This window comes from Podarcis vaucheri (genome assembly GCF_965113315.1).
Source record: "Podarcis vaucheri genome assembly, chromosome: 4".
Classification (NCBI taxonomy): domain Eukaryota; kingdom Metazoa; phylum Chordata; class Lepidosauria; order Squamata; family Lacertidae; genus Podarcis; species Podarcis vaucheri.
The window spans coordinates 10076015-10096568 of NC_138762.1; the positions used below are offsets into that span (position 1 = coordinate 10076015).

The following is a 20554-nucleotide window of genomic DNA, read 5'->3' on the forward strand; positions in this document are numbered from 1 at the left end:
GAACATGCCAGTCGGGCATGTGTCTCTGCCAGGGTCTTACATGAGAGTAGGACGCTCCTAACAGGATCACCATCAGATCATAGGGGGCAAGATCTACTGAGAAGAGTCGCTGTGCTCACTAGGCCTAGCCTGGTGAGCTGTTTGTTTCTTTGAAGATGGGACGTGGGTGACGCTGTGGTCTAAACCACTGAACCTCTTGGGCTTGCCAATTGGAAGGTTGGCAGTTCGAATCCCCGTTACGGGTGAGCTCCCGTTGCTCGGTCCCTGCTCCTGCCAACCTTGCAGTTCAAAAGCACACCAGTGCAAGTAGATTAAAAGGTACCACTCTGGCGGGAAGGTAAACGGCGTTTCCATGCGTTCTGATTTCCGTCACGGTGTCCGGTTGCGCCAGAAGCAGTTTAGTCCTGCTGGCCACACGGCCTGGAAAGCTGCCTGTGGAAGTACGCCGGCTCCCTTGGCCAGAAAGCAAGATGAGTGCCGCAACCCCATAGTCGCCTTTGACTGGACTTAACCGTCCAGGGGTCCTTTACATTTTTTTTTACCTCTTTGAAAATAGAGTTAACTTCACTGATGCTGTGTGATTTATTGCTCTTGACTTCCACTCCTGACATTTGATCAGGTGTGGGGAGTCTTTTTCGGCCCATGTACCTTGTGCCATTCTGGGCAACCTGTGGGCGAGGGAGACACTGCTGTGGTTGGTGCAATGAAGGTGAGCTTTATCTTTGCACTGCAGGCAAGGTATCGCTGCACTCTCATCTCCATCCAGAAAAGCAAGAGACATTATCCGAGTTCAGTGAGATATCTCAGCTAGGGAAAATACACTGTGAAGTGTTGTAAACAAAAATCTGCCCTTCTTCCCTTATGGAGTATCCAAGAGCCCATATAGAGTCCTTAGGTAGGTTCCCTATTGGTAGGAGGCCAACCAGAGAATATTGAGAAGCAAAGCAGCTAGTAAGCCTGATCTTTATTGATCTGTTGCAACAGGGTGCTCCCCTCACCCGCAGGAGAGAGGAGGAACCCAGAACAATGGCGTGCAAGGCCTTATATGGACTTTTGAAATTCCCACCCTGTAGATCAAGACCACCCCTCAGATACATCACACCTACATCACAGAAAAGGTGGTCTAAAACAGAAATTTGAATGTTGTTTTTCTCCTGTCGTTGCTTATCTCCTGTCTGGCAGGTTACTTGATTGGATACCCTGGGGAGCCTGGCCAGTCCTTTGTAATGATAAATACTTAGTTCCTGGGCCAGGTCACAGGCTCACACCCTATTCAAACACAGACATACCCTTAAGACAGGGTTTGTGAAGGAAAAGACAATGGGGAGGCTTTTCCATTTTCCTTTGACCTCGCAGAGAAAACATTTGGTCAGTTTGGAAATCAAAAATGGTTCCAGGTCGGTCTTCCTGTGCTGATCTATGTACGTGCTTGGTTGGTACACTTATGAACATTACCATATGTCTAAGACCTCAAAATTCCTATCACAGAATTAGGGTCAGTGAATGGTGGGAGCAACATTCACATCCCATGCTTGATGTTCCCCACCACTCCTAGTATAGATGATATTGAGCTATCTATGGACCAGTGGTCTGGCTTCATATAAAGCAGATGCCTGTGTTCGCAGCTCTATGGTAGAACACATGCTTTGAATGCAGAAGATTTATCCGTCTCTGGCATCTCCAGGTAGGGTGAAGAGACACTCCTGTCTGGTAGCCGCTGAGGAGCTAGATGGATGAATGCCCGGGCTCCGTTTAAGGCAACTTCCTAATCTCCTCCTCCAGAGGAAGATTAGTTTAACAGCTGGAAGAGAAGCGCAGCCATGATTGGGTGTTTTGACATGACAGAGCTCTGGGCTTTGATCCCTTCGCAATATGGATGTGAAAGGCACGCCGATAAGAACGCTCATTCATATTACAAAGGCCTCCCCTCTGCTTTCTCCATTGCGTGAGCAACGAGGGGATGGTCAGATGTTAACATAAATTACAGGAGAGGCGCGAGAAGAAACAAAGGATGAAATGGATTGTGGCAATGGATCTCTCTTTCGCCGTGGGAGTTGGCCGGTTGAACATTTAACATGCTTGCCTTGAAACGAACCCCATAGTCGTTATCCATCAAATATGCCTTGGTACTTCCAAGCTCATCAACACAGTTTAATTAGGCAAATGCGTGGATGACAAGGCTAGCCAAAGCTACAATGGCTAGGTTCTCGCTCCATCGTTGGAGGTGACATGTGCCTCTGAGGACCGTGAATCACGAGAAGGGAGAGCTGTTGTGCTGGTCTCGGGGCGCTAACTGAGAGGCGAAGTCCGAGTCCAGTCCGAGGTCGAGGGTGCGGTATGGAGGCTGTCCCTCAAAGCTGTAGCTGGGTCCAAGGCGGGGAGTCAGGTGGGGTCAGGAACTCTGGCAGAAGAGCAGGACAGGGTGCAGGCAGGAACAGGCTACCAACAACGTTGCTCCTGCAACCTGGGACTGGGGCTGGCTGGCTTTTATCTGCCCCGAGGCATAGGGCGGCCCCGGTCCACAGGTGACTCGCCTCTCCTGGCCTGGAGGCGAGCACTCCTCCTGCGGAAACTTAGTTCCCTCCACCTCTCTGCCCTGAGCCTCTGTAGCTCAGGAGAGGCTGGAGGGTGACCGGACTCAGAGGCAACCTCAGTTTCCTCTGACGGGGCTGAGAGTGGAGCACCTGCAGGCAATGGGTCCTGCACAGGTGAGGACTCTTCAGGCTCAAGCCCCAGCCCCGGCTCAGCTGGTCCTGGAGGCGGGGACTCCTGTGCAGGCTGGGATTCCTCAGGTTCAGCCTCTGAGTCTGAATCCCAGGCAATCACAGTTGTTGTTGTGTTCAGATCTTCTTTGTGGGCTTCCTAGAGGAGGAAAGCTCGTGTGTGTGTGTGTGTGAGGTCAAGAACACCCTCCCCACTTGTGATCCACAACAAATGACCTTCAGAGACATATTGGCTGTAACACTGAAGGCACAATACAGACCCTCCAAGTGTCCCTATTTTCTAGGGCAGCGGTTCTCAACCTGTGGGTCCCCAGTTGTAGTTGGACTACAATTCCCATCATCCCTGAGCTCCAGCCTTGCTAGCTAGGGGTGATGGGAGTTGTAGTTCAACAACATCTGGGGACCCACAGGTTGAGAAAGGATGGTATAGGGACAGTCCTGGATTTGCAGAAGCCGTCCCAGTTTCTGATTTGATCCCAGATGGTCCCGCTTTTCCTTGGGATTTTCACTGGAGAAAAGTTGGGGGGGTGTGGAGTCCTGCAACCCCAGAGCCAAGGAGCTAGGTAACTATATAACCTATACAAAACATCTGTTTAGGAAAGCTTTCTGATGTTTATTGTTTGATCATGTGTTTATATTTGTTGGAAGCTGCCCAGAGTGACTGGGGCAACCTGGTCAAATGGGCAGGGTATGATAATTATGATAACACTAACAATACTAATACTAATACTAAAGGTAAAGGTAAAGGTACCCCTGCCCGAACAGGCCAGTCTTGACAGACTCTGGGGTTTGTGCGCCCATCTCACTCAAGAGGCCGGGGGCCAGGTCTGTCCGGAGACACTTCCGGGTCACGTGGCCAGCGTGACAAAGCTGCATCTGGCGAGCCAGCGCAGCACACGGAACGCCGTTTACCTTCCCGCTGCTGAGCGGTACCTATTTATCTACTTGCCCCCGGGGGTGCTTTCGAACTGCTAGGTTGGCAGGCGCTGGGACCGAGCAGCGGGAGCGCACCCCGCCGCGGGGATTCGAACCGCCGACCTTTCGATCGGCAAGCCCTAGGCGCTGAGGCTTTAACCCACAGCGCCACCCGCGTCCCAATACTAATACTAGGACATGTCTAAATCACAGAGCCTAGGGCTTGCTGATCAGAAGGTCGGCGGTTCAAATCCTTGCGATGGGGTGAGCTCCCGTTGCTCAGTCCCAGCTCCTGCCCACCTAGCAGTTTGAAAGCACGTCAAAGTGCAAGTAGATAAATAGATACCGCTCCAGCAGGAAGGTAAACTGTGTTTCTGTGCGCTGCTCTGGTTTGCCAGAAGCGGCTTAGTCCTGCTAGCCACATGACCTGGAAGCTGTCTGTGGACAAACACTGGCTCCCTCAGCCTATAGAGCGAGATGAGCGCTGCAACCCCAGAGTCGTCCGTGACTGGACCTAACGGTCAGGGGTACCTTTACCTATTTTCATCAGAGAAATGTTGGTGGGTATGAGAGCATAGCCATCAATAGCCCTCTCCTCCATGAATGCATCTAATCATCTTTTAGAGTCAATTTGCGGGATCAAATCCTTTAAAAAAAGAACTGTGTGAGGCGGTTCTTCCTTTCCTCTATCTGGAATCTTCTAACTCATCTGTCAGAAATTTGTGGCATGGCACAGCTTCACAATTGCCTCTGTCATCACCGCACACCTTTCCTCCCCCCCCCCTTTAGAAAAATAAATAAATTCTGTGCCTACCAACCCATCACATCCTTGTGCAAAGTTTCACCATGACAATCTCACCCTGATATATTGCACCCCCTTGGGGAGCACCTGGAAAGTGTTTCTATCTCATTAATCTGAACTTTGAAGTTTAGCGTTCCCCTGAAGAAAAATAAATCATTTGCCGAGGTAGGCTGGAGTGGCCCGCATGAGATTTTCCTCTCAGGAGACCGGCATCTGACCCTTCCTGGCTCCTCTTTCCCCACTTCCATGAAGGATGGAGGGGCAATACGTTCACCATCCATGAAATGAGCAGTTTCACATTATTTTTGAGGTGTTAATTCTGCCTGTCTCGCGAGACGCTGGAAGGCCTCAGCAAAAACACTTCCTTTTGAGTGTCTCTCACAGAACATTGGACCTCCATGTCATGAGCTCATTTTATAATGTGTTTATTTCATAACATTTATACACCTCTCGATTGTAAAACAAAAGCCCAAGAACCTCAAAGCGGTTTAAAAAGAGAATAAAAGAACAACATTATCAGATATATATATACAGTCATACTTCGGGTTACAGATGCTTCAGGTTATGCGTTTTCGGGTTACGGACGCGCCCAAACCTGGAATTACCAGAATGGGTTACTTCTGGGTTTCGGCACTCGCGCATGTGCAGAAACACAGAAGCGCCGAATCATGACCCATGCATGCACAGACTCGGCGTTGCGGCTTGTGAACTCTGCGGGTTGCAAACGTGCCTTCCGCATGGATCACGTTCGCGACCCGAGCGTCCACTATATATAAAACAACTATTTAGAACAGTGGTTCCCAGTTAGCTAATTATGGTAGACCCCCTATTTTCAAAAGCCAAGCCACAGACCACCTACTTTGGAAAATTCTGGTAATTCTATGGTAGTTACATGGGACTCGCTCACCGTGTAGGGCTGGACCATATATCTCGGAAGAAGTAGATGAGCTAAATTCCAGTCATTGTAAATTCCAGGTTAAGTATTTAATTCATTCGGGAGGGCCGTTCTTAACCTGAAACTGTTCTTAACCTGAAGCACCACTTTAGCTAATGGGGCCTCCCGCTGCCGCCGCGCCGCCGGAGCACAATTTCTGTTCTCATCCTGAAGCAAAGTTCTTAACCCAAGGTACTATTTATGGGTTAGCAGAGTCTGTAACCTGAAGTGTCTGTAACCCGAGGTACCACTGTATCAGCATATAGTCGTACTTTGGATCTCGAATGCCTTGGCCCCTGAACAAATTGGCTCCTGAACAATCAAAACCCAGAAGCGAGTGTTCCGGTTTTCAAACGATTTTCGGAAGCCGAACGTGCAGCATGGCTTCCGATTGGCTGCAGGAACTTCCTGAAAAGGCCCTGGCTCCAGCTCCAAGCAAAGAAAGCAGCCAGGAACAGAGAGGCTTAGGTGTGAGTCAGAAAGGAGAGAGCTGGCAGCTGCAGACTTCAACTCTTCCGAACCTTGACAGCTGATAAGGCTGCAGCTGAGAGCAGGTTAGGAACACAGCCAAAGCTCTCCGGCAGCTCAAACAGGCGCAAAGAGAGACAGAGAGATTCTCTCAGAAAAGGAAGAGGTTGGAGCTGATCCAATAAGTCTGCAGAGTTCGTGAATGGGAGGGCTGTTAGATAGGCAGCAAAACAAAAGACGTAAGATGTGAAAGTTCAATATATTCTGTAGACACCGGAAGGCGTCTTCAGAAGGGTCATCTTGAGTAATGATGCCGGAGGCTTTGTTGGAGCTGTCCAGAGTTATTTGTGGGGTTTTTTTTGCAACAAATCCTCCTTTTTAATTATCCGCGCTTACAGTGTTATCAAGTGGGGAACATTCACAGCGATCAAGATGATCAAGGGTCTGGTAACCAAGCCTTAGGAGAAACAGTTGAGGGAATTGGGCATGTTTGACCTGGAAAAGAGGAGACTGAGAGGAGCTATGCTAGCGGTCTTCAAATATATCGATGCATGTCACATGGAAGATGGAACAAGCTTGTTTTCTCCTGCTCTGGAAGGTAGGATTCAAAGTTACAAGAAAGGAGATTGTGACTGAACATCAGGAAGAAATTTTTGACACCACGAGCTGTTCAATTGTGGAACAAACTCCCTTGGGAGTTGGTGGACTCTCTTTCCTTGAAGGTTTTCAAGCAGAGGTTGGATGTGTTGGGATTTTGCCTACGTGCAGCTTCACACAAAGCAATTAAGAGTTGGCTGAAGGCCAAGAAGACTGAGCAGAGGGAGTTATTCTACCTAAAGATATGGGACCTTGGATACAGCTCTACTATAGGTTGAGGTCTCCACATAGGCATGGTGACTCATGACCTTCCTAGGCTGGATAGTTGGTTGGTCAGTGTGGTGTTCTGAGAGTCGTTTGGAGTTTGTTAAGAGAGAGAGTTGAAGATCCGTGTCTGCATCTTGTATATAGTAACTTGTAGAGTCTGCTGTAAATAATAAACACCTCTAAGTAACCAAGTTACTGGTAGCAGCGACTTGTTCCTGCTTCAACCTTCCTGCCTGCAATGGATTGTTTCTGGAAGTCTGCGTATACTCTGCTATTGTGCTGGTCCCAAGGGTTAACCGGGCGGTGAGGTCCAAGTCCAGTCCGAGGTCGAGGGTGCGGTGTGGAGGCTGTCCATCAAAGCTGAAGCTGGGTCCAAGGCAGGGAGTCAGGTGAGGTCAGGGACTCTGGCAGAAGACCAGGTCAGGGTGCAGACAGGAACAGGTTACCAACAATGTTGCTCCCGCAACCTGGGACTGGGCTGGCTTTTATCTGCCCTGAGGCATAGGGCGGCCCCGGTCCACAGGTGACTCGCCTCTCCTGGCCTGGAGGCGAGCACTCCTCCTGCGGGAACTTAGTTCCCTCTGCCTCTCTGCCCTGAGCCTCTGCAGCTCAGGAGAGGCTGGAGGGTCACTGGACCCAGAGGCAACCTCCGCTTCCCCTGACGGGGCTGAGAGTGGAGCACCTGCAGGCAATGGGTCCTCCATCACCTCAGGAGCCAGAGCAGACTCAGCTGGTGCCTGCACCTGAGGACCCAGCACAGGTGAGGACCCTTCAGGCTCATGCCCCAGCCCCGGCTCAGCTGGTTCTGGAGGCAGGGACTCCTGTGCAGGCTGGGATTCCTCAGGTTCAGCCTCTGAGTCTGAATCCCAGGCAATCACAGCTATATTCAACTGGGTCTGGCTGAGATCCTGCAGCAGGCCAAAGTTGCGAAACACCAATAGGATGGCCATCTGTCAGGAATTCTTTAGCTGCGATTCCAACATTTCAGGGGTTGAAACAGATGACCCTCCAACTCTATGATTCTGGATGACTCTGCAATCCTCTTTTATTGCATCAACCTTTTCTCTTTTTTTCCTTTTGCGTGCTGAGGTCCCCCAAAACCCCTACCCCAATAACTCACACATCACACATAATTTTTGTTTAAGGTTTTTGGCATACTTTTGGCCACAACTTTATTTTCATACAAATTGAGAGTGGTTGCTTAGGCATTGGTTATGACTATCTGTCCCCCCCGCCTTGGGGACAGCGCTGAGTCCCGTGAGTCAGCGTGTGGAGGAACAAGACCAGGGACAGCTGGGACTGCGACACAGACCCTCAGCTATTCCCTGCTTGTTCCTTGGGAACTTACACGGCCCGCACCCTGCTCCAAGGGTTTGGACGAAGGGATGGTAAGCCCCAGAATTCCTTTAACGGAATTCCCAGCAGCAGCAGCATTGGAGGGGCAGGCACAGCCAATCCATACCCCTCCACCAACCAATTTAACCAATGCCTAACCGCCAACCTTACAAGTTGTGACGATTTGCTAAGCAGTAGGCAAAACCCAAAAGGCACACACTAATCAGCCAATTGGAAAAATTCCTACTGGGCCCCCGCACCAAGGCGAACGACCCCATGACAGGCAGAGCAAGGTCAAGGCGCAAGCCCAAGCAAGGGAGGGCGGGCGGGAGATCCGATGTCCACAGCGAAAGAGAAAGAGAAAGCTGTGGACCTTGCTTAAATAACCACTGATCCCACCCCTAAATTGGCAACATCAAATTTACCCCAGTAACACCATCCTCCAATCTGCTCCAGGCCCCTTGAATCTAATACTGCCTGGCAACCAAGTGGAGTTTTGTTCGGCCCCATCCGCAACACGTGCTCTCTTTTAGTGAGAACACGCTTTGCGTGCTGAGGTCCCCCAAAACCCCTACCCCAATAACTCACACATCACACATAATTTTTGTTTAAGGTTTTTGGCATACTTTTGGCCACAACTTTATTTTCATACAAATTGAGAGTGGTTGCTTAGGCATTGGTTATGACTATCTGTCCCCCCCGCCTTGGGGACAGCGCTGACTCCCGTGAGTCAGCGTGTGGAGGAACAAGACCAGGGACAGCTGGGACTGCGACACAGACCCTCAGCTATTCCCTGCTTGTTCCTTGGGAACTTACACGGCCCGCACCCTGCTCCAAGGGTTTGGACGAAGGGATGGTAAGCCCCAGAATTCCTTTAACGGAATTCCCAGCAGCAGCAGCATTGGAGGGGCAGGCACAGCCAATCCATACCCCTCCACCAACCAATTTAACCAATGCCTAACCGCCACAGAGCCTTAGCTCACCGCCAAACCACTCACAAATGCAACCCTTCCTTCAATCCCAAAGCAACCATAGCCAACCAGGTGTCGTTCCCTATAGGGGAAATATTCACCCTAAAGCTGGCAGCAGCCTTGAAGGTAATCACAGGGTGCAAAATCATGGAACCACCTGAAGCAAAGCCTATTTTACTTTATTATTTTAATTATTATTTTATTTTATTTTACACTTCCTTATTAACATGCTTCCCGGCCTCTTTGGTGGTAGTTTGTCTAGGCACTGGTTCCTGACTAGCTGCACCTGACCTCAGCAGGGCAGCACTGACGACTGGGCCCCACCATATCGTCAGTACCAGCAACATTGTGGGGGAGCAATGAATCCCAAGGCAATCGCATCCCGCCAGGTGTCGTTCCCCATAGGGGAAAGATGCACCCCCCATCTGCCCCAAAGAGGGGAACAGTCTTGAAGAAAATAGCAGGGTGCAATATCACAGAACCACCTAAAGCAAGGACCTATTTTATTTTATTTGTTATTTTATTTTATATGTTATTTTATTTTATTTGATTTACTTTATTTATTTTATTTTCCACCGCCATATTAACATGCTTTCTGGCCTGCTCGGTGGTAGTTTGTCTAGGCATTGGTTCCCGACTAGCTGCACCTGACCTCAGCAGGGCAGCACTGACGACTGGGCCCCACCATATCGTCAGTACAAGTAAACAGCGTGGGGGAGCAATGAACCAGGATCAGACTCAAGCTCACCCCAAATGCTCCCAGGGACTCTTGCGTGGCCCTACCCCTCGAAAGGGGTTGACAAAGCATGGCAAATCCTTGGTTTCCTTTAATGGAATATCTTTGCGCATTGGAGGGGACAGGTGCTCCAACCCCCCCTCCAGACCACCTTGAACCAAATGCCTTAAATTATTTTGAGTCCAGGGAGAGCTGCCATCAACTCAATCCAAGCCCTCTTGCATGCAGGAATGCAAACTTATGCTGGAGGAAGACAGCAAATCATTCTCGCCCAGCTGTACCACCAGCACTGCGGGAGGACCTGCACAGGTCACACTCGACCGCACCAAAGGAAGGATCTCCTCCCAAAGCATTCCCCATCTGGACATCCAGCCTATGTCCACATGGGCAGGAAGACTGAGATGGCGCCCCAGTCCAGACTTGTCAGCGCGCTTGCCAGCCCAGTGTACAATGCTGTGGCCCAAATGTGCACCACTGCTCCTATGAGAAAAGGAAATAACAGACAAGCATCAGCACAGACATCATTGTGACACTTCCTGATATAACCCTTGTCAGCGTCAGACTTCCAATGACCCGTATTCACAATCCTGTCTACAGACAGGCCCCCAGTGTGCAGCCTTTGCAGCAGCACCTAATCGTAAGGAATGAGGCGTGTCCAGTGGTAGGCAAGCCGCAGGCCGTAATAACTGGTGCACGGCGTAAGCACATTAATGCCTGGCTAACGGGAACCCATTTTCATGCACTAGGAGTGGGCCAGCCCCCAGGGGAATGAAAAGCCAATTTTTTCTGGTATCCATAACCGTGCAAGGGCCCTCCTCATCTGTAATGGGAAGCCTGATTGTGGCACTCCTGCCCACTAAGTCTGTTTTAGAGTTCCCAACTCTAATGACAAGCTCCAAAGCAGATAAGGAAAAGTCCTGAAGCAATAAGCCTCCAGACTCTCAGCCCTGTGCTGGCTCCAACAACCATTTCCCCAACCCTCAGTGCCCAAAATGCAATGGAATACTGAAAGGAGTCTCGCCTTGATCTTTTACCAGCAGACAAGTTTTAACTTGTTGCAGATCCTGCCTAGGTAAAATTGACCGACTTCCTGCCCACTGTCCTATGAGGTTGGAGCCTATTCCAACCTTCCAAGGCCCTGCACATTACAAACTTTATGCAAGGGTCTCTGAAAAATAAAGCTTCAGTATAACAGACATTGCAGCGGACTGAATTCTTATAGTTATAACAGGACGCCCAATCTGCGGCAGGTGGACCAAATACTGCAGGATCTGCTCAGAGGATGGGGGCCAGTTCATCTGAATGGCCGAGGACTGCCAGCTTAAGGCTAAGAAATCCATCCAGGCCTTCCCATAAGAGCTAAAAGCAGAAGGGGAAATGGAAGCTGCTGCTCTCTGTAATTACTAATTGTTGTCAAAATGCCACAGGTGGTCTGGAAAAGTCTGGCAATAGCTGAGTCTGGAGCCCAGGATCTGAAGCGCTCCATCTGAAAATGGGATAGAGTGTCAGAGACATCATTAGAGGATCCCGTAATCAGGAGAGCAGAAAGCACAATAGTAAACCTTAAGCGGTGCAGCTCAAAAGCATGAGCGGAGGGGCGGAGACTCTGCTGGAGCGTGAGAACTGTTTAGCCAAGACGCTCACCACTACCTGGTTATCAGACCAAAAGCAGATCCGATGGTCACTGAACTCCTCGGGCCACATGTGAACTGCTACTACAATGGGGAAAACTCAAAAGTTAGGTCACATGATTGCCTCACCATACCGGGCTTGAGGCCATGGCTTTGCACACCAGCAGCCCCTGAAATAAAAAACCAAAGGGCAAAGATCCAGCAGCATCAGCATGAACCTGAAAAATCCCTGTGCAAGTATCCTGCCATGGCCAACTACTATTGCATACATATAGGAATTGCAACCATTGCATGAGATCCCATTGCATGAGAAAGGTAAGGGGACCTCAGGCCGCAGGCAGCCTGGCCTAGTGGGAAGGGAAGGGGCGGCCTGGGGCAACCACTCTGCATGCAAGATTAATTAAGTGACCCAGCAAGATCGGATCTGATGAAGCATCACTTGCTACAGAGGAAGTATTACAAAATAACTTCCTTCAAGGCAGACAGCTTCTCCATAGGCAAGTGGTATGTTTTAGCAACGATATCCAACTGGATCCCTAAATAAAATGGGAATATGGGCAAAAAGTATTGAGGTATTGCTTGCCAGCTTCCAGCCCTGCTTGGGCAGGGGGCATCTTGTGCTGCCATCATAATACGTAAATTTACAGGGCCGACGCTGGCCAGAACCGCTAAAAAAGTCCCGACAAAACTGCCGCCGTGCCAGCTTCCTTTTCAGACACACACTGTGCAATGCAAAAACACACTCCGTGCGGTGCTCACACAATCCATGCAATGCAACTATACTCCGTGCGATGCAGCTACACACTCCGTTCAATGCAACTACACACTCAGTGCAAAAAAAACACTCCGTGCAATGCAAAAACGCACTCCATGCAATGCAACTACCCTCCATGCAATGCAACTACCCACTCTGTGCAATGCAACTACACACTCCATGCAATGCAACTACACACTTCATGCAATGCAACTACACACTCCGTTCAATGCAACTACACACTCCGTGCAATGCAAAAACGCACTCCGTGCAATGCAAAAACGCACTCCATGCAATGCAACTACCCTCCATGCAATGCAACTACCCACTCTGTGCAATGCAACTACCCTCCATGCAATGCAACTACACACTCCGTGCACTGCACACACCCTCTGTTCAATGCAACTACACACTCCGTGCAATGCACTCTCTGTGCAATGCAAAAAAAACACACCAAACCACACACACTCTGTGCAAATGCCACTACACCCTCCGTGCAATGCACACACACTCTGTGCAATGCACACACACCCTCTGTGCAATGCACTCACACCCTCTGTGCAATGCGCACAACCTCTGTGCAATGCAAATGCAAATCTCTCACGCAATGCAATGCAAATGCAGCCCGTGCAGCGCTGTGCCCTGTAACGCACAGAGCAAACTGCAGTGCGGGCACACAAAGGTGCTTTCTCCCGCTTGCATATTGCAAACGTGGCGCCTGTTACATCCCTCGCAGTGAGGGAACCACCAAAAGGCCCTCGACACTGGACCTAAGTGTCCAGGTAGAGCAATGGGGGAGCATGCAGCTGTCCCATATAGGGACCAATCCTGCAACCTAGGCATTACCGGCACTATGCGCTGACCAGCTGAGTTATCCAGGATGATCCCTAAAGACCCGGGACAGCCTCACCCTGACCCCTGTAGAGGTCCAAGGTGATGTCTGAATCATGATCCCTGCTCCTCTTTGCCCTCCTCCTGGATTGCAGCCTTCGAAGATGCTTTCTTCTGGAAGAAGACACCTGGGGCGTCCACAAGTCATCCCCTGCAGGAGAGGCAAGCTCTTGAGGCATTTGCAAAAGCCCAGTCATAGTCCGCAAAAACTAAACAATGTAAGGAACTGGTGAAACCAATGCTTCATGGACCACATGGGGACACTATTCAGGCCGGAAACGCTTCCAGGCCATCGAATTCTAGGGCAAAGCCCTAGGATCACCTGCCAGGCCAGGCATAAATGTTTCCAGTGAAATAGCAGAGTTGAAGCAGCCCACAGCTTGTCCAGGTACCCCTGCTTGCCCTTTTAGAGGGAAGCACCCCTTCAAGAAACCCAAAGTTCTTTTATGGACCGAACTACCCAGCAACAGAATAGCCCAAAAGGAGCAGTTTGTTTTGTTTTGTTATAACAATGGCTAAGAGGGGGATATGAACCCTGTCTCCCAGGTCCTAGTCCTACACTTTAGCCACTAAACCACAATGGCTCGCCTCTAAAATGGCAGTCGCCACTATCAGGGCAAAACAAACTTAAAGAAAATAAACTTGTTCAGAAACAGCATAGTTCAAGAGCATATACAGAGTGCTCATAGTCATTGGAGGCACAGAGAGCCTCTGCCGCCCTCTGATATACATTAGCAGCAACTGAGCCTGCAAGCAGGTACATTCTTATAGAGAGGTCAGAGACTTAACAATTAACTGCTACCTGTAGCAGACTTAGGCTCGGAAGTTATGCCCAGGCCGAATAGGGCTCCATGCCTCTGCTCTTGAGAATCTTAGTCTCATAGCAATATTAAAGGAACTCAAAATAGTGCTCCCGCCCAAGGCTAGATTAAAATTTGGCCAACAGCGCTGCACACACCCAAATAAAGCCAACCTTCGGGGGTGCTGTAAACGAAAGTGATTCCAGCTAAGCTGGGAACAGCCCTGACTAGCCCCACAATTTACAACAGGAGAAATGGGGGAAACCTTTTTGCGAAAGAAAGGCAAGCCACAGATACAGGGAGAATCTTCCCACAGGGCAGGGTAAGGGGTGGGGTGGGAAATTGAACAGGAAAAAGGGGAATTAAATTATTTAAGGGACTAAAGAGGATTAAAAGAAGGGGGAAATAAAGAAATGTAACCAGACAATGAGAAGTTTGCATCACTGTCCTCCAGACAGTCCAAGTGCTCCATGTGATCCGATGTCCACAGCGAAAGAGAAAGAGAAAGCTGTGGACCTTGCTTAAATAACCACTGATCCCACCCCTAAATTGGCAACATCAAATTTACCCCAGTAACACCATCCTCCAATCTGCTCCAGGCCCCTTGAATCTAATACTGCCTGGCAACCAAGTGGAGTTTTGTTCGGCCCCATCCGCAACACGTGCTCTCTTTTAGTGAGAACACGCTTTCTGGAATGTTTTCGTTCAGGCCAGCTGCGCGTATGGGCACCAAGCACACAAAACAGATCTTATTTGGAAAGGCATGAAACGGATCCAGCAGAGGGATGGAGCAGCAACAAACTTTAACAAGCCGTCAGAAGCCATTCCCTTTTGAGAGTGTCCAGCCGTAAGCAGACAGGATAGCCGGGAGATGTCAAATTTTGCTAGCATCTGCTGAGCGACGGCGGGTCTGGAGGAAAATAACAAAGCCTGCAGACAAACGAACCCAGCCCCTTTCTCGACAGTGACTCTGCTTCCCGCTGAGAATAAAAATGTCTCATAATCGTTGTGGAATATTCCTCCTCCACTGCCTGCTGTCTCTGCTTGAGGATAATGGTTTCCATACCCAAGCTGTGTCACGATGAGCCAGTGGTGGAGCTTGCAGGCTGTCTACTCTGACTTGCAGTGGTTCCCCAGAGTAGGTAGGGAAAATGTGTCACCGGAAAAGGGAGCAGAGGTGGGCATGATAGTGCAAGATTTTGCATTTGCTAATTGATATGATTTATATCAGGGACACGGGTGGCGCTGTGGGTTAAACCATAGAGCCTAGGACTTGCCGATCAGAAGGTTGGCGGTTCGAATCACTGTGATGGGGTGAGCTCCTGTTGCTTGGTCCCTGCTCCTGCCAACCTAGCAGTTCGAAAGCACATCAAAGTGCAAGTAGATAAATAGGTACCGCTCCGACAGGAAGGTAAACAGCATTTCCATGCGCTGCTCTGGTTCGCCAGAAGCGGCTTAGTCATGCTGGCCATATGATCCGGAAGCTGTACGCCGGCTCCCTCAGCCAGTAAAGCGAGATGAGCGCCACAACCCCAGAGTTGGTCACGACTGGACCTAATGGTCAGGGGTCCCTTTACCTTTACCTATGATTTATATCAAGAAGAGAATGACCTACAATTAGAAAATAAAGAAACAGAGCAAGGTGAATTACATATCTGCTTAGAAATCATGCTGAGAAGAGAAAACCAAACAGTAGAAATGAAAGGACAATGAAGCAATCATGGGCGGCCTTTGGAAATCTCAGCTTCATATTTAAAAATGGAAACATTACCGTAGAGTTGATCACAGAAGTGTGCATGCGTGCATCTTACTTGTGATGTGTTGTGGAGCGGAGAAGTGGGCCATGACAGAGAGAAACACCAACAGTTTATGGACAACAAAGGTAAAAGTTAAAAAAAGGTAAAGGACCCCATGGCGGTTAATAATAATAATAATAATAATAATAATAATAATAATTTATTATTTATATCCCCACCCATCTGGCTGGGTTTCCCCAGCCACTCTGGGCGGCTTCCAACAAAATGTTGTTGTTGTTTAGTCGTTTAGTCGTGTCCGACTCTTCGTGACCCCATGGACCAAAGCACGCCAGGCAATCCTGTCTTCCACTGCCTCCCACAGTTTGGTCAGACTCATGTTAGTAGCTTCGAGAACACTGTTCGACCATCTCGTCCTCTGTCGTCCCCTTCTCCTTGTGCCCTCCATCTTTCCCAACATCAGGGTCTTTTCCAGGGAGTCTTCTCTTCTCATGAGGTGGCCAAAGTATTGGAGCCTCAGCTTCAGGATCTGTCCTTCCAGTGAGCACTCAAGCCTGATTTCCTTCAGGCTGGAGAGGTTTGGTCTTCTTGCAGTCTATGGGGCTCTCAAGAGTCTCCTCCAGCACCAGAATTCAAAAGCATCCATTCTTCGGCAATCAGCCTTCTTTATGGTCCAGCTCTCACTTCCATACATCATTACTGGGAAAACCATGGCTTTAACTATACGGACCTTTGTTGGCAAAGTGATGTCTCTGCTTTTTAAGATGCTGTCTAGGTTTGCCATCGCCTTTCTCCCAAGGAGCAGTCGTTTTTTAATTTCGTGGCTGCTGTCACCATCTGCAGTGATCATGGAGCCCAAGAAAGTAAAATCTCTCACTGCCTCCATTTCTTCCCCTTCTATTTGCCAGGAGGTGATGGGCCCAGTGGCCATGATCTTCGTTTTTTTGATGTTGAGCTTCAGACCATATTTTGCGCTCTCCTCTTTCACCCTCATTAAAAGGTTCTTTAATTCCTCCTCACTTTCTGCCATCAAGGTTGTGTCCAACAAAATACTAAAATACAATAGTCTATTAAACATCAAAAGCTTCCCTATGATCCAGTGTGGTGTAGTGGTTAAGATCGGTAGTCTCGTAATCTGGGGAACCGGGTTCGCTTCCCCGCTCCTCCACATGCAGCTGCTGGGTGACCTTGGGCCAGTCACACTTCTTTGAAGTCTCTCAGCCCCACTCACCTCACAAAGTGTTTGTTGTGGGGGAGGAAGGAAAAGGAGATTGTGAGCCACTTTGAGACTCCTTCGGGTAGTGATAAAGTGGGATATCAAATCCAAACTCTTCTTCTTCTTATTCTAAACAGGGCTGCCTTTGGCTGTCTTAATAATAATAATTTATTTATCTTCAGATAGAGGTGGGATATGTTGCAGAAACATCCTTCAAAGGATTCTGATGGTCAAATAGACACACACAGGCCACACATGGCCTGTTTCCTGTAGCGCCCAGAAGACAAGTTTCTTCCCATCTCGAGACATAAGGACACACCACCAAAATAAAAAAAGCTCTGTGCTGGGGTTTCTTACATTGTAAGCTGAGGTTGCATGATGATTATTCATTGTAAGAAAAGTGGGTGTGTGTGTGTGTGAAACCACAACACTGTATTATTGAATCATGCACCACAAGGGATGTTTATCTGTTACGGGGTTAGCGAGACATCAATGTGTTTCAAATCAGTCCATATTCCAGTAAAAGTTATGAAGTCTCGCTTAATCAAGGCACCACCCACCTTCCCCATGGCGGCTCCTTTGGAAATGCCTTCTCAATTCCCGGATAAATCCAGATCAAGGATAAGGGCAATCTTCTTGTTGCTGTTGAGGACCATATTCCCTCTGGTCCTCAAAGGAGTGGGGGGAGCTGGATGATACTGGAAGCAGCCAAGGCTGGAGACAAACATTATGGGGCCATCCCCTTCCGTCCCTTCTTTATTCTCTTTTTATCACTCTCCCTCCTTGCCACCCACATGAAATCAGGGCAAGGGATGCACGAAATTGGCCAGGGCAAGGGATGCACGAAATTGGTGGCGACGTCCTGACAGGGCCTTCTTGGTGGTGGCTCTCCATTTGTGTGGAAATACCACTCCCTCCAAGGCAGTTGCCTTTGTCTCCCGCACCATTGACATTATGGAAGAACCTAAATCTATTCCTGTTTACCCAGGGACTTGGTGGATGAACGACCTGTTCCTGGCAACCCTGAAATTATTATTATTATTTCCCCAAATTTTTCATTGATTTTCTGAAATTTATAAACAAACAAACAAACAAAAATCCTAACTGTAATTATTTCACTCTTAATAACATTGTTACATGACTTCCTCAAATCCCCCTGGCTGAGTTTCAATATATATATACCATTATAAAATCCAAAACAAATTTCTCATAAAATTTACTTAATCAATTAACGTCTTTCTTTCTTTTCATTTTAAATTTAAACATGTTATTCTATAACATCACATATTTAAATCCTAAGCCTATCTAGATTTTGCAAGTATTTCTATTTAAATTATCTTAGCATATTTAACTAAATAGTCTTTGAATTTCCTCCATTCCTCCTGGTACTCCTCCTCCTTCTGGTCGCGGACTCTTCCAGTCAGGTCAGCTAGCTCCGAAAAGTCCATCATCTACATCTGCCATTCCTCCACTGTTGGGACTTCTTGTGTTTACCACTTCTTAGCTAACAAAATTCTAGCTGCAGTTGTGGCATACAAAAACAGTCTAACATCTTTCTTGGGCAGTTCCAAACCTCTTATTCCAAGAAGAACGGCCTCTGGTTTCTTAGTAAATGTATATTTCAACATTTTTTTCAATTCATTATAAATCTTCTCCCAGAAGTCTTTCGCCTTGGGGCAGGTCCACCACATATGATAAAAAGTACCTTCTTTTTCTTTACATTTCCAACATAAATTATCACTATTGTAATATATCTTTGCTAATTTTACAGGGGTTAGGTACCATCTATAGCAACCCTGAAATTATTAGCTGGGAGTAGGCAATTTGTTCAACTGTTTTTTAATGATTCTTAAACTCTTTTTAGAAAGTTTTTTTTTTGAGAAGTTTTAATTGCATTCTCTTGTGGATGGGTTTACTCTTTTGAGAGGAAAGGGTGTGTGTGTGTAAATTTAATAAATTTATATGTGAATAAGATGGAGGGCTGCATGCAATCCTAGTTCCACTGGGTGCCCGTCCTCAATCAAGATTGTCCAATTTATCCTTCAGTGCCTCTGAAGGATTTCCTCCCTCCATCTCCAGCTGTGCTAACCTTTGATCAGTCAGTTCCAAAATTCGGGGAAATGGCAACACTCCGTCTCCCCATCCACCGCGATCCACCGCTGGTGTCCTTCACTCGCCATTGACACACATTTTTTGGAGTCCTTCCCAGATTTGGCAGGTCAGTTCTCGGAAGGGTGGAAACTTCTATTTTGACTACATACATATATATGCAAAAAAAAACCCTACCAAATTTCTGAAGCGTGCCAGCCTGCGAGCTCTGACACAGCGGCTTGCGGGTTCTTAATAACTTATTATTACACACACATGTTTACGCGGTTACTGGGAGCGTATTATATTACTCCACTGGTTTATAGACTTTTAATACTTTCCCCCCTCTGAGAGTCTTACGGTTTTCAAGGTGCTGAGGGTCAAACTTTGTGTATGGAAATGGGAGGCAGACAGAGAGGGAGAGAGATGGAGGACTTTAGAATAATAGAATCGTAGAGTTGGGGCGCCAAGAGTTGTCCATTTCCTGGAATAAAGGAACCACATATTTTTTTTAAAGAAACCTGACAGATGGCCGTCCAACCTCCAAGGAAGGAGAGTCCATCACCTCTTGTGGGAATCTGTTTCACTGTTGAACAGCTCTTACCTTCAGAAAGTTTTTCCCGAAAGTTTAGTCGGAATCTCCTTTCTTATAACTTGAAGACATCTTATAACTTTGAAGACAGAGTGTCTTCAAAGCCCATGACACCTTTGGCAAAGGCTGTTCTCCAATTGGAGCGCTCGCAGGCAAGTGTTTCCCAGTTATCAGTGTTTATACTACATTTTTAAAGATTTGCCTGGAGAGAGTCTTGAAACCTCTTTTGTTGACCACTAGCATCACACTTTCCAGTTTGTCAATATCCTTCTCAAATTGTGGCACCTAGAACTGGACACAAGACTCCAGGTGAGGTCCGACCAAGACTGAATAGTGTGGAACTAATACCTTAGTCATAGATCATCACCCAGAATTCTTTTATTATTCTGCAAGAAAATGCTTAAAAGAAGCTTTCCAAAAAAGAAAGAAGCTTTCCTTCTGGGAATAATAACAGAAACAGCCCCCTACCCCAATCAAACTACTTTATGGATGTGAATAGTAAAGGTAAAGGGACCCCTGACCATTAGGTCCAGTCATGGCCAACTCTGGAGTTGTGATGCTCATCTCGCTTTACTGCCCAAGGGAGCCGGCGTACAGCTTCCGGGTCATGTGGCCAGCATGACTAAGCCTCTTCTGGCGAACCAGAGCAGCGCTCGGAAACGCCGTTTACCTTCCCACCGGAGCGGTACCTATTTATCTACTTGTACTTTGACTGCTAGGTTGGCAGGAGCAGGGACCGAGCAACAGGAGATCACCCCGTCGCGGGGATTCGAACCGCCGACCTTCTGATCAGCAAGTCCTAGGCTCTGTGGTTTAACCCACAGCTCCACCTGCGTCCCGGATGGATGTGACTACAGCGGCCCAAATTTTGGTAGCACAAAAGTGGAGAACAGATGCAGTACCATCAAGAGAAGAATGTCATCTTAAAATATTAGAACTTGCCTGCATGACAAATAGATTAAGGAATAAAGACGACAAGAATTTAAAAGAGGGCTGGACATTCTATATAGATTATATGGAAAAATACTATATCGAGAAAAGTGTAACATACTGGGGAAAAAATACTCAGCAGTGAGAGAG

General features: G+C 48.0%; 2 long non-coding RNA genes across 2 annotated transcripts in view; one reads left to right on the top strand and one right to left on the bottom strand.

Moving 5' to 3' along the window:
• The window catches only part of LOC309530625, a 419691-nt gene that overhangs the window by 131084 nt on the left and 268053 nt on the right, over window positions 1-20554 (bottom strand). The gene's annotated exons all lie outside the window — the stretch shown is intronic.
• Window positions 1-20554, top strand: part of LOC309530677 — a 39558-nt gene that overhangs the window by 17969 nt on the left and 1035 nt on the right. The window contains exon 2 of the long non-coding RNA XR_014218838.1: window positions 14534-14966. This is a non-coding gene — a long non-coding RNA (uncharacterized lncRNA). The remainder of the gene's footprint in view (window positions 1-14533; window positions 14967-20554) is intronic.